The 12,279-nt window shown below is 48.5% G+C and overlaps 1 protein-coding gene across 9 annotated transcripts in view; it reads left to right on the forward strand.

Moving 5' to 3' along the window:
• LOC119978086 (neuronal-specific septin-3-like) overlaps positions 1–12,279 on the forward strand; it is a 400,144-nt gene that overhangs the window by 231,021 nt on the left and 156,844 nt on the right. Inside the window, exon 1 of one of the 9 annotated variants that reach the window (XM_038819479.1) lies at positions 1,998–2,090. The exons of 6 other annotated variants lie outside the window; for them this stretch is intronic. The gene's annotated coding sequence lies outside the window, so the exon portion shown is untranslated. Of the gene's footprint in view, positions 1–1,997; positions 2,091–10,811; positions 10,834–11,579; positions 11,601–12,279 lie in introns of those variants that run through there. 2 more of the 9 variants (XM_038819482.1, XM_038819483.1) reach the window with 2 other exon arrangements.

A 12,279-nucleotide genomic window follows, 5' to 3' on the forward strand; every position in this document is an offset into this window, starting at 1 on the left:
GCTGCAATGTTCCAGTGAAGCTCAACGATATTTGGAGGAACAACATCTCATCTTCCGGTTAGGCAAGCCTTCTGGTCTCAACATCGAATTCAACAACTTCAGATGATCAGCCCTACCCCACCTCAACCCCTTTGTTTTCATCCCATTTCATTTTAACTGTCTTTTACCATTTCTTTCTTTCTTGTCTTTCTTTATATATATTTAACTCCCCCACCTTATCCCCTTTTCCTTACCTTTTCTTCCCTTTGCTTCCCCCTTCCCTTCCCCCCACATCTACATCTGTCACAGTTTTCCCTCTGATGTTTGTTTCTCTGCTGTTTGGCCTTTCACATCATTTGTTCTCTCTGGGAACTGCCATTAGCACTCTTTTCCCTTGGTTTCTGTGGCTAGTCGCAATCTGTTCCCTTGGTTTCTGTAGCTATGACTCATCTTTCATTCTCTCAGGGCAGCATGGTGACGCAGTGGTTAGCACTGCTGCTTCATGGCGCCGAGGTCCCAGGTTTGATCCCGGCTCTGGTTCACTGTCCATGTGAGTTTGCACATTCTCCCCGTGTTTGCATGGGTTTCACCCCCACAACCCAAAAGATGTGCAGGGTAGGTGGATTGACCACACAAAATTGCCCTTTAATTGGAAAAATGAATTGGTCCACTAACTTTATTTATAAAAATCTTTCATTCTCTCACCCCACAGTATATTTCCCACTTTCTGTCTTTTTAGCTTTGACAAAGGGTCATCTGGATTTGAAACGTTAGCTCTTTTCTCTCCCTACAGATGTTGCCAGACCTGCTGAGATTTTCCAGCATTTTCTCCTTGGTTTCAGATTCCAGCATCCGCTGTAATTTTCAATTATTATTATTATTATTATTATTATCATATATAATTTACAGTGCAGAAGGAGGCCATTCAGCCCATCGAGTCTGCACCGGCTCTTGGAAAGAGAACCCTACCTAAGGTCAACACCTCCACCCTATCCCCATAACCCAGTAACCCCACCCAACACTAAGGCCAATTTTGGACACTAATGAGAATTTATCATGGCCAATCCGCCTAACCTGCACATCTTTGGACTGTGGGAGGAAACCGGAGCACCCGGAGGAAACCCACGCACACACGGGGAGGATGTGCAGACTCCGCACAGACAGTGACCCAAGCCGGAATCGAACCTGGGACCCTGGAGCTGTGAAGCAATTGTGCTATCCACAATGCTACCGTGCTGCCCACAAATTATGAAAGTATTAAAATAACTCTGATGATGCAAATTATTGAGACACATTTCTAAAGGCAGCGAGGCTGATTGTCACTCTTAGTGCTGGGGGGGGGGGGGGGGGGGGGGGGGGGGCAGGAGGGATATAGAGGGATGTAAACGGGTAAAGCTGTCCAACTGGCCAGATTAGCACCATCCTGATATTTTGACGTGATGGCAAAGTGGAATTCTTTCCCCAGGTGTGGATGTCCGCTTCATAACCTATTTTCTGGGGTAGAGCAAAGATGAGCTTAAGCCGTGGGAAGGTTCTGTACGCGAACCTGTTTAAACTGTGCCTGGCTGCCTTGTAAAATGTTGATTTGAAGCGAAGCAGGACTCCAAGCTGTATGTGAGCCTGGAGACTCGACTGCTCCCCCGCCCAGCCCCCAGCCCCATTTGCCAGATGCTTGAGTTTTAGGTTGAATGGGACGTGCAGGCGAGCCTGTTTCAAGTGAGTGCGTCCAAACAATAAAGGCAACAGGGACCGGCTAAGGAAAGGGAAACTGAGAAATCTCAGTCAGCTCTCTCAGCCCCTGATGTGGCCTTTATTACTATTCCAGTCATGTGTGTGATGCAGGCAGCAACCAGGGGAGGCTCTGCAACTACAAGGCAGGAACGCAGCTCTCGTGCTCATCATTTGCAAGACTTTTGCTCAGTGCTGGAATAATTATTTGCGACTTCCACAGGCTACAAATACAAACACACAAGGGAACCTACCCAAAAATCATCTGTTTGACCAGACTTGTTTAACTGGGGTTGGGCGGGAGGGGGGGGGGGGAGAGAGTGGGCTGGGTGTGGAGAGAGAGAGAGAGAGAGCGGGGAAATCAATCTCTTGGATGTGAAAAGGTAAGTCGAGCGAACAGCTTTGTGAACCTCCCACAATAGACCCGAATCTTTTCTATGATTGTGGCTCCATGGTTAATGTGACATTTCAGCATTTGAGGGATGTGCAAAGAACAACCCGGCCTTCTTAAAATGCTGCTTCTGTGTAACCTGATAGTTGTGCTCAAACAAGCTATTTTGTGTATCGGAGAAGTAGCTTGATTTTGTGCTAATCTAGATGAAATGAGCAGTAATGTAAACCACAGGGCAGGGCTAGGCATTGTTCAGTATTCAATGATGAAAGAAGCTGGGCCTTGCACTGCCTTGAGTCTCAATAACTGTATTGCCGTGGCTGTTGTGTGCTTTCATCATATTTACTAAACGCTGCGCTTCAGTCTTCCATATGAGATCTTTGCCAGAGCGTTTTTCAGCTTGTGTGAAACAGCTTTCGGGGTCAGGCAGAGAGAGTTCAGAAGGTGTGGGGCTGGGGCTGTAACAGAAAAAGATTGCACACAAGGCTTGGTTTGCACTTATGCCTGTGTATGTGTGTGTCGTATATGTGTGGCGTGTGTGTGTCATGTATGTGTATGTGTGTGTCGTGTGTGTATGCGTGTGCAGTGCCATGTGTGTGTGTGCTGTGCCATGTATGTGTATGCTGTGCTGTGCCGTGTGTGCGCGCAATGCCTTAGGCAGTACCGTGTGTGTAGTGCCACGTGGTGTGTGTGCTATGTCGTGTGCAGTACCGTGTGTGTGTGTGCACAGTGTCGTGTGCAGTACCATGTATGTGTGCATTTAATTCCTTTGTCTCATCTAGCTGATAAATTGATCACCCTTTTTGAATATATGATCCTCCAGAATTGAGATTTTAATGCTCACAATAACTTTTTAACTACATTTCTGTCCTATTGTGATCTTGTTGCTTGCAATGTTTTTCTATGTTATTATAAGAATCGAGGGATATGAGGATTGTGTGGTAAAATTGAGTTGAGTTGGAAGATCATGATCACAGTGAATGACAGAGCAAATCTGATGGGCTGAATGGCCTACTCCCATTCCTAACCCGTAATGTTCTTCTGCATTCTGTTTACGGTGAGATGGAAACTTGCATTTCCAAGGAGCAGGGATTGCATCAAGACTGATTCCAAAACAGCCTATTGTAACAGACAACATATTTTCATAGAGCCATAGAACCCCCACAGTATGGATGAAAGCCATTCGGCTCATCAGGTCTGTACCGACCCTCCAAAAGAACGCCCAACCCCTGCCCTATCCCCGTAATTCCCACCTAATCTTTTGGACACTAAGGGCAATTTATCATGGTCTATCCACCTAACCGGCATATCTTTGGGCTGTGGGAGGAAACCGGAACATCCGGAGGAAACCCACGCTGACACCGGGTGTACGTGCAAACTCCACATAGACAGTTCACAAGGCCAGAATTTAAGCCAGGTCCCTGGTGCTATGAGACAACAGTGCTAACCACTGTGCAGGTTAACCTGGTGCCAGTTAACTAATTCAGATACCCACAAAAAGTGAAAATATTTCTACTGCTCTGTGCCAGGAGCAAATTAAATTCTACTGTTCAGTTTTTTCCCCCCCAATATTCTTTGCTGGGATGTGGGCATTGGTGGCAAGGCCAGCATTTGTTGCCCACTCCTAATTGCCCTTGAACTGCGTATCGTGCGAGGCTATTTCAGAGGCAGTCAAGAGTGAACCATATTGCTGTGGGTCTGGAGTCACATATAGGCCAGATCAGGTAAGGACAGCAGATTTCCTTCCCCAAGAGATATTTGTGAACCAGATGGGTTTTTACAACAGTCCACAATGATTTTTCATGGTCATCATTAGACTTTTAATTCCAGATTGTTTTGAATTGAATTCAAATTCCCTTATCAATCGTGGTGGGATTTGAACTCAGGCGACTAGAGCATTATCCTGGGTCTCTGGATTACCAGTCTGGTGACACTATTACTACGCCACAAACTCCTCATTATCTGTGCAGACCAACACGAGGTAAGCAACATTGCTGCCTATGGGGTAGCAGGGTAGCATGGTGGTTAGCATAAATGCTTCACAGCTCCAGGGTCCCAGGTTCGATTCCCGGCTGGGTCACTGTCTGTGTGGAGTCTGCACGTCCTCCCCGTGTGTGCGTGGGTTTCCTCCGGGTGCTCCGGTTTCCTCCCACAGTCCAAAGATGTGCGGGTTAGGTGGATTGGCCATGCTAAATTGCCCGTAGTGTCCTAATAAAAGTAAGGTTAAGGGGGGGGTTGTTGGGTTACGGGTATAGGGTGGATACATGGGTTTGAGTAGGGTGATCATGGCTCGGCACAACATTGAGGGCCGAAGGGCCTGTTCTGTGCTGTACTGTTCTATGTTCTATGTTCTATGTTCTATGTGATTAAACTGAATGTGCCGCCTGAAGACATTAGTGAGGTATCTACCTGGCTCTGTGAAAAATTGCCCAGGTGTGTCCTGTACACAAGAAGCAGGGCAGCAAATTACCGCCCTATCAGTCTACTCTCCATCATCAGCAAAGTGATGGAAGGGGTCATCCACAGTGCTGTCAAGCGGCACTTACTCAGCAATAACCTGCTCACGGACACTCAGTTTAGGTTCTGCCAGGGTCACTCTGCTCCTGAACTCATTACAGCCTTGGTTCAAACATTAACAAAAGAGTTGAACTCCAGAGGTGAGGTGAGAGTGACTGCCCTTGACATCAAGGCAGCATTTGACCGAGTGTGGCATCAAGAAGCCCTAGCAAAACTGGAGTCAGTGGGAATCAGGGGGAAAACTCACTGCTGGTTGGAGTCATACCCGGCACAAAGGCAGATGGTTGTGGTTGGAGGTCAATCATCTCAGCTCCAGGACATCAGTGCAGGAGTTCCTCAGGGTAGCGGCTTAAACCCAACTATCTTCAGCTGCTTCATCAATGATCTGCCTTCCATCATAAGATCAGAAGTGGTGATGTTTACGGATGACTGCACAATGTTCAGCACCATTTACGACTCCTCATTTAATAAAGCAGTCCATTTCCAAATGCGGCAAGGTCTTGACAGTATCCAGGCTAGGGCTGACAAGTGGCAAGTTACATTCGAGCCACACAAGTGCTGGGCAATGACCGTCTCCTACAAGAGAGGATCTAACCATCTCCCCTTCAAGCTCAATAGCATTAGCATCACTGAATCCCCCACAATCAACATCCTGCGGGTTACCATTGATCATAAACTGAACTGGACTAGCCACATTAATACTGTGGCTACCAGGGCAGGCCAAAGGCTAGGAATCCTATGACGAGTAACTCTTTCCCCCCCCCCCCCCCCCCCCCCAAAAAAAAGGCTGTCCACCATCTACGAGGCACAAGTCGGGAATGTAATGGAATACGCTCCACTTGCCTGGATGAATGTAGCTCCAACAACACTCGAGAAGCTCAACACCATCCAGGACAAAGCAGTACGCCTGATCACACCCCCTTCCACAAACATTCAAACCCTCCACCACTGATGCACAGTGGCAGCCATGTGTACCATCTACAAGATGCCCTGCAGGCAGTAACTCACCAAGGTTCCTCAGAGAGCACCTTCCAAACCCACGACTGCTACCATCTAGAAGAGCAAGTGCAGCAGATACCTGGGAACCCCACCACCTGGAGGTTCCCCTCCAAGTCACTCCTCATCCTGACTTGAAAATATATCATCGTTCCTTCACTGTCGCTGGGTCAAAATCCTGGAACTCCCTCCCCAACAGCACAGTGGGTGTACCTACACCTCAAGGACTTCAGCGGTTCAAGAGGCAACTCACCACCACCTTCTGAAGGGCGACTGGGGATGGGCAATAAATGCTGGCCTAACCAGCGACTCCCACATCCTGTGGAATGGATTAAAAACATTTTTAAATGGGGGTCGCCACCTCGGGAAGTGATTCTCCGAAACTCTGGGAGCAACGCAGCCGCCTTGTTTACCATCCAGCATGGTAAAGGGTAGTGAGACTGCCCGCAATGGCGGTGCTTGAAAGGTCATCTTAAACCCATAGAGTACAAGAGGAGGCTAATCAGTGCATTGTCCCTGTGCTAACCTAGAGAGAGCTATCCATTTAGTCTTTCTCTCCGGCACTCTCCCCCAGAGCATTGCAAATGTTGCCCCTTCAATTATTGAACCAGCCTCAACGGCAGTTCCCAAAACTCTTACCCCTGCGATCTGGAAGAGAGAGGGCAAAAAAAGAAACCACTCCCACCTCCTAGTTCCCCCTTCAAGCCATACATTGTCAGGCCCTGGCACCATATCGCTGTTCCATCACTGTCGCTGGGTCAAAATCCTGAAACTCCCTTCTCAACAGCAGCGTGGGTGAAGCTACACCACAGGGACTGCAGCGGTTCAAGAAGACAGATCGCCACCACCACTACCTCATTTAGGGAGGGGCTACTGCTCTTGACCTTTTTGAAAGTTGCTGTTGAATCTGCTTCCACCTTTTCAGTCTGCGCATTCCAAATTACAGCAACATTTAAGTGTTTAAAGCAAATCATTCCTTGTCCAACCCAACCCGCCCCAACCTACCTAGCCACCTTACAGTGCGAACCACAGTAATATGGAAATCATGGGTGTGAGCGTTGATGCCAGAAGTAATCACAAGATTGATAGATGAAAGATTATTACTCCAGGTTAAAATTGAAGGGTAGAATTGGGAAACAGGAAAGATGTGGTAATCTAAAGGATTTTCAGATTGTGGTAGCCGGAAAAAATATCACCAGCGAATCCAAACTGTTGTCACTGGTGTAAATATGCTCAACCCTTCCCTGGATTTGCAGCGGGTTTCAATCTGCTCATTGCAAGATTAAATCATTTTCTTTATTGGTTGGAGCCAGTGGTTTTGTTTTTCTCAGCGTGATAATGGTGGGACAGTGGCATTTGCCTGGTCATTTGCACCCGTCACAGTGGGCGCGATCTACCCACTGTTCACGCCAGCGGGACATTCCAGTCCCACAGCGGCGCATGGTTTTCCCGGCAATGAGGGGTGCAGTTGACAACGACGGGGTCGGTAAATCTCGCTGGCGGGTCACCTCCGGCGTCGAAAGCCAGGCGGCGGGTTGGTCGGTAAATCCCCCCCCTCCAGTGTTTTTCTTTTCGAGTGCCTGTTCTCTGTTCGATAATGCAAAGCCTTCAGACAGATGTTAACATGGGGGGAACCTGGTACATTTTGCCCCTTTAGCTTGTGCCCCATCTTACACCACAATTCTCCTTTCTTCCATCGAATTAAAAAAAATATATATTTAGAATACCCAATTCATATTTTTCCAATTAAGGGGCAATATAGCGTGGCCAATCCACCTACCCTGCACATCTTTTGGGTTGTGGGGGCGAAACCCACGCAAACACGGGGAGAATGTGCAAACTCCACACGGTCAGTGACCCAGAGCCGGGATCGCACCTGGGACCTCGGCGCCGTGAGGCCGCAGTGCTAACCACTAGGCCACCGTGCTGCCCTGAGGCAGCAGTGCTAACCCACTGCGCCACCGTGCTGCCCTCGACAACAGAATTAATAATTTACAGAGGAGTTTTGCATCAGTAGTGAAAATTCCCCATGCGACATTTGTCCACTGCGATCAGCCTTTACTGCAGGCCAAAGGAATATTAAAATCAGCAGGCTCCATGACTGCTCTGCGATGATGGGCAAGGTTGGGCGGGGTCTTCCAGGCCCCCCCCCCCCCCCCCCCCCGCTCCTCACCATGGGTTTTCCGATGCCGGTGTGGCTCACCATTGATCGCCGGCAGGATCTTACAGTCCCACCGTAGCCTACGCTATTTTGTATGGCTCGCTTATTCTGCCATTGGGGAACCCACTGGGGTTTGGGGGGGGGGGGGGCGCGTTGCCGGGACCAGACGATCCTGTTGATGAGAAGGAGTGAGAAATCCTACTCCTAGCGTTAGAAAAGTTTAAATTTACTCTTTGGTTTAGGTTTGTATTCCACCATTCTAATTTAAGTTGGACATGGCCAAGAATTTATTTTTCACCCCGCCTGGTTCCGTGGCGAAAATGTTGCCATTTTACCTCAGTGGGTGACCCCAAATCTCTCCGTTGCTGCGGAAACCTCAATCCACCATCAAACCAGAGACCTGTTGAATGGTTTTCCCTTTGCTTCCCTCATACGGTTAATGCAGATTGTGGCCAGGATTCAGAATCTCACACGATCGTCATCGCTCCCCGTTTTCAGCCTCGTGAGAGACTGAAAACGTAACCGTGGAAATGGGACGGATTAAGTTTCCTCCTGCGATTTAAAAACACAAAATGCTGGAAACGGGCGGTGGGCCTGGCAGCTTCTGTGGAGAGTGAAACAATGTTAATGTTCTGGCCTGATGGCCTTTCCTCAGGACTGATGGTTTATTCTGGGCGCGGTTTAATGGCCACGCTGCGACTGAAGGTCAGCCCGCCGTGGCACAGCATAGCTGATAAAAGCCGGGAGAACCCGCTCCCGGGAGCTACCCAGCTCGCAACGACTCGACCTCGATCTAACACGATCTCGTGAGATGTTGCGATGTAAATCCTGCCCATCGTGGGCGGGATCACTTTTGAGCAAAGCTGCATATTAAAGCGAGACACCTAGTGTCACTTTAACGTGCAGATCCTTGAGGCACCCGAGGCACTGGGATCTATCTCTTTCGCCTTGGATACCTCGGGCGAGCACAGTTCAGTACTGGTCTCCAGAAACGGCACTCATGGGGATCTCTCGGGATCGGAGGCCCCAGGGCACATGCCCTTTGGTCAGGGTGGTAACCTGGTACTGCTGGTGCCACCTGGGAACCCTGTCAGTTCCAGCCTGGCACCCTGACAATGCCACCTGTCACTGCCAAGGTGCCAAGTTGGCATTTTTCATTGTGGGTGAGATTGGGTTGGAGTTGCCCTGGGCAGGTGTTGGGGTGGGTGTTGGGGGGGGGGGGACTTCGTGGGATGCTTCCCGGGCCTCGGAATGGAGTCCCGATCTCTTGCTACACCGAGGGTCCAGCAAACGCAGCGCCTCGGGTGCACAAAACGGGTCCATGTGCGGCCTCGGCTGCCCGTTGCCCATTGAGGCCCCCTATACGATTCGAGTCATGTTTTATAGCCTTGTGTTTCTCAGCAAAGCGAGCTCAAGGGAACACGTGGCTAAACTCTCTATGGGGCTTTGGTACCATTTGGTTAAATAATAATTTAGTGAAGAATAAGACTGCAAATGGATTCCCAAAGCAAATGATGGCCCTTCCTCTGTATTATCTGCTGTATTCAGTTCATTACCACTATTTGGTCGGTGACAACATTGACTATTATACAGTCAGGGTCAGAGGTAGAAAGCTGAGGTAACAGCATCTGTTTTTCTTTTGTAAGGGGTCTCTTATCTGATCCCTGGGGTGTTACAGTGCACGCAACATCGGATTGATGCCATTACTGCCTAGTTGTTGTGGCTGTTGAATTAGTACGTAACTGCGATAGCAACTGGAAGCAGGAAGCTCCCCTTCATTTGGTGATTACAATGAGGCTGGCTTCAAAACTCCACAAGCTCAATGTGAAGGTACGGCACAGACACAAATTGTTCCAGTGCTTTTCATCAATGAGGGGAATGGCTCCGAGGTCTCGGGTATCAAGCACCTGTATTGAGATTCAGAAATATAATGAAGAGCATGTTCCACAGCAGCCGTTTTGTGTTCTGTTGCTTAGCAACCCCCCCCCCCCCCCCCCCCCCGGTGGTAGAAGCAGCAACGACATATCTTTCCAGCTCACACGAGGCGCTGGGATTCAGGGTGAGGGTTTACAGTAAGGTAGGGCTGTAATGTGAGAATCCCTCGGTGGAATGTTACTAAGAAGCTGTGAGAGTGCATCCACTTGAGTCCTGGAACCGTAGCAACTGAACTTCGATTGGGCCCTGTGTGGAAGGGAGAGTTAGAGGCCTTGAAAGATTTTCAAATGACTAAATCCAAATATAATGCGGCCAGTAAGATTTTGGGGAAACTGTTTAATGTGCCCCATCCTCCATAACCTGTATCTAGATCAGACTTGATATGGAATCCTGGTGGAGTGGATTATGGTTGCTGAATCCAGCGACCTAGAATCATGCTCTGGGTGTTCGAATCCTGCCACAAAAAATCTGGAATTAAAAACCATGAAACCATTGATTGTCGTAAAAACCCATCTGGTTCACTAATGTCCCACCTTCAGGGAAGGAACTCTGGTGGCCTACATGTGACTCCAGGTCCACAGCAATGTGGTTGACTCTTAAATGCCCTCAGCCAGCGACGCCCACACATCCCATGGACGAATTTGAAAAAAACATAGTTTTCTGCTCGTAGCTGTGGGGGTGAAGGCCAATCCTCTTCCCCTCGGGGCAGCTTGTACCCATTACACCTCCAAGCATTTCCTCCTTTGCCCAATGCCCAAGGCATACCCGTGATTGGGCCTCCCACACTGTCTTTGAGCAGGGGACATGATAGCTTCACCAGCTTCATATCCGTTTCATACTGGAAATCGGAAGATCATAGCTGACGGGTCCACACACTGAATTCAGCATCACCCCAAAAGGCGCGTGTGCAGTTGGTGCCTGGAAGTGTGGGACAACCAATATTGATGAAGCAAGACACGTCATGTATCATGTTTCTTCCCGTTTGTTCTAATTGCAGTTTTGATAAAGGATATCTCGGCCTCGGACAATCCCAGGAGATTTAGAATGTGGTGCGAGGGAATGCAGGCTGTTGCGGTTTTTATTTTGGCCTCCTAATGCCCTCCCTACTCCCTACCTACTACCTCAGGTAGGTGTGAAAGATGCCAAGGCACGATTTTGAAAAGCAGGGCAATTATCACCGTGTTCTGGCCAATATTAATCCCTCCGCTAACGTAATAATGAACAGATTACCCTATTCATTATCACGTTGCTGAGAGGTCGTTTCCCCTTGTGGGAGAGTCGAGGACCAGAGGGCATAATCTCAGAGTAAATGCTTGCGTATCTAAGACCCAGGTGAGGAGGAATACCTTCCCCACAGAGGGTAGTGAATCTGTGGAATTCTTTAGTGCAGAGGGCTGTAGAGGCTGGGTCATTAAGTATGTTCAAGACTGAGATAGCAGATGTTTAATCAGTAAAGGAAAGGGGAGTTGGGGATTATCAGGTCAGTCATGATCGCACTGAATGGAGGAGCAGAGTCGATGGGCTGAATGGCCTACTTCTGCTCTTATGGTCTTGTGCTGTTTGTGGGAGATTGCTGTGTGGAAATTGGCTGCCTCTCTTCCTACATTCCAACTGTTTCACTGGGGTTGCAGTGCTTTGGGGATGGCCTGAAACCACAAAAGGGGCTATTGAAATGCAAGTCATTTTGTTTCCCTGTTTCCATGGGAGACGACTGGCCTTATTCATTAGGCTACTCTTGACATCCCAGTTGCTGTGACGGATGTTCATCTGCAGTTTGTTCATTGAGCATGACAATTCAGATTCTGATTTAGACGGTGCTGGCACACGGAGTTGAGCACAGGCCGATCCCGGGATTGGCTATCACAGTAGCCAGCCGAAGAATCCCTTTTCCTGGTAAGCAGGCAGACTTTCAAACGTGAGAGTTAAAGTGGGAATGAGTAGAGAAACTGACTGAGTTGCTGGGTGAAACCTGCAGGTTATGTAGCATAGCGACCAATTAGTCCCACTTCTGGGTGGTGGAGTATCAATCGAAGGAGAGGCCTAGGAACAGGGGGGGAAAGAAACTAAGATTGACTCACCATTAAATAGAAAACAAATGTTTGAAAATTCCTTTTAAAATAGAATGTGAATATTCTCAATTGGTGCACGAAGGCAGTTCAGAGAATGGAAATTTTGTTTTGCAGCTTTATTGTGAGTAAGATGACTTGAAAAATTGTAGGTTGATTATGGTGATTGCAATGAACTGAGCCTCCGAGGGGTACCAGAGTAGCTGATTATAAATACTACTGAATTTTCTCCTCCCTATGCGGCACCTCTCCGTGATTTCTTTGATGCAAAAGAAGGTTTAATGACTCCGAGGAGGCTGGCGGTAAACGAACATAGATTTATTTACACTATTTACAAAGGTCTGCATAACACAGCATATCGCTCCCAGCAGAATCCCAGCTGGGGGGACTAACCACACTAGGCCCTGAATTGGGCTGGCTTTTTATGTTAGTTCATAACGAACCGCAGGTGGTTGGCCATCGCCCCCTGCCTGGGAAGCTCGTACTCCACGAGGCCCACAGGGAGA

The sequence above is a fragment of the Scyliorhinus canicula genome, chromosome 15, assembly GCF_902713615.1.
Source record: "Scyliorhinus canicula chromosome 15, sScyCan1.1, whole genome shotgun sequence".
Classification (NCBI taxonomy): domain Eukaryota; kingdom Metazoa; phylum Chordata; class Chondrichthyes; order Carcharhiniformes; family Scyliorhinidae; genus Scyliorhinus; species Scyliorhinus canicula.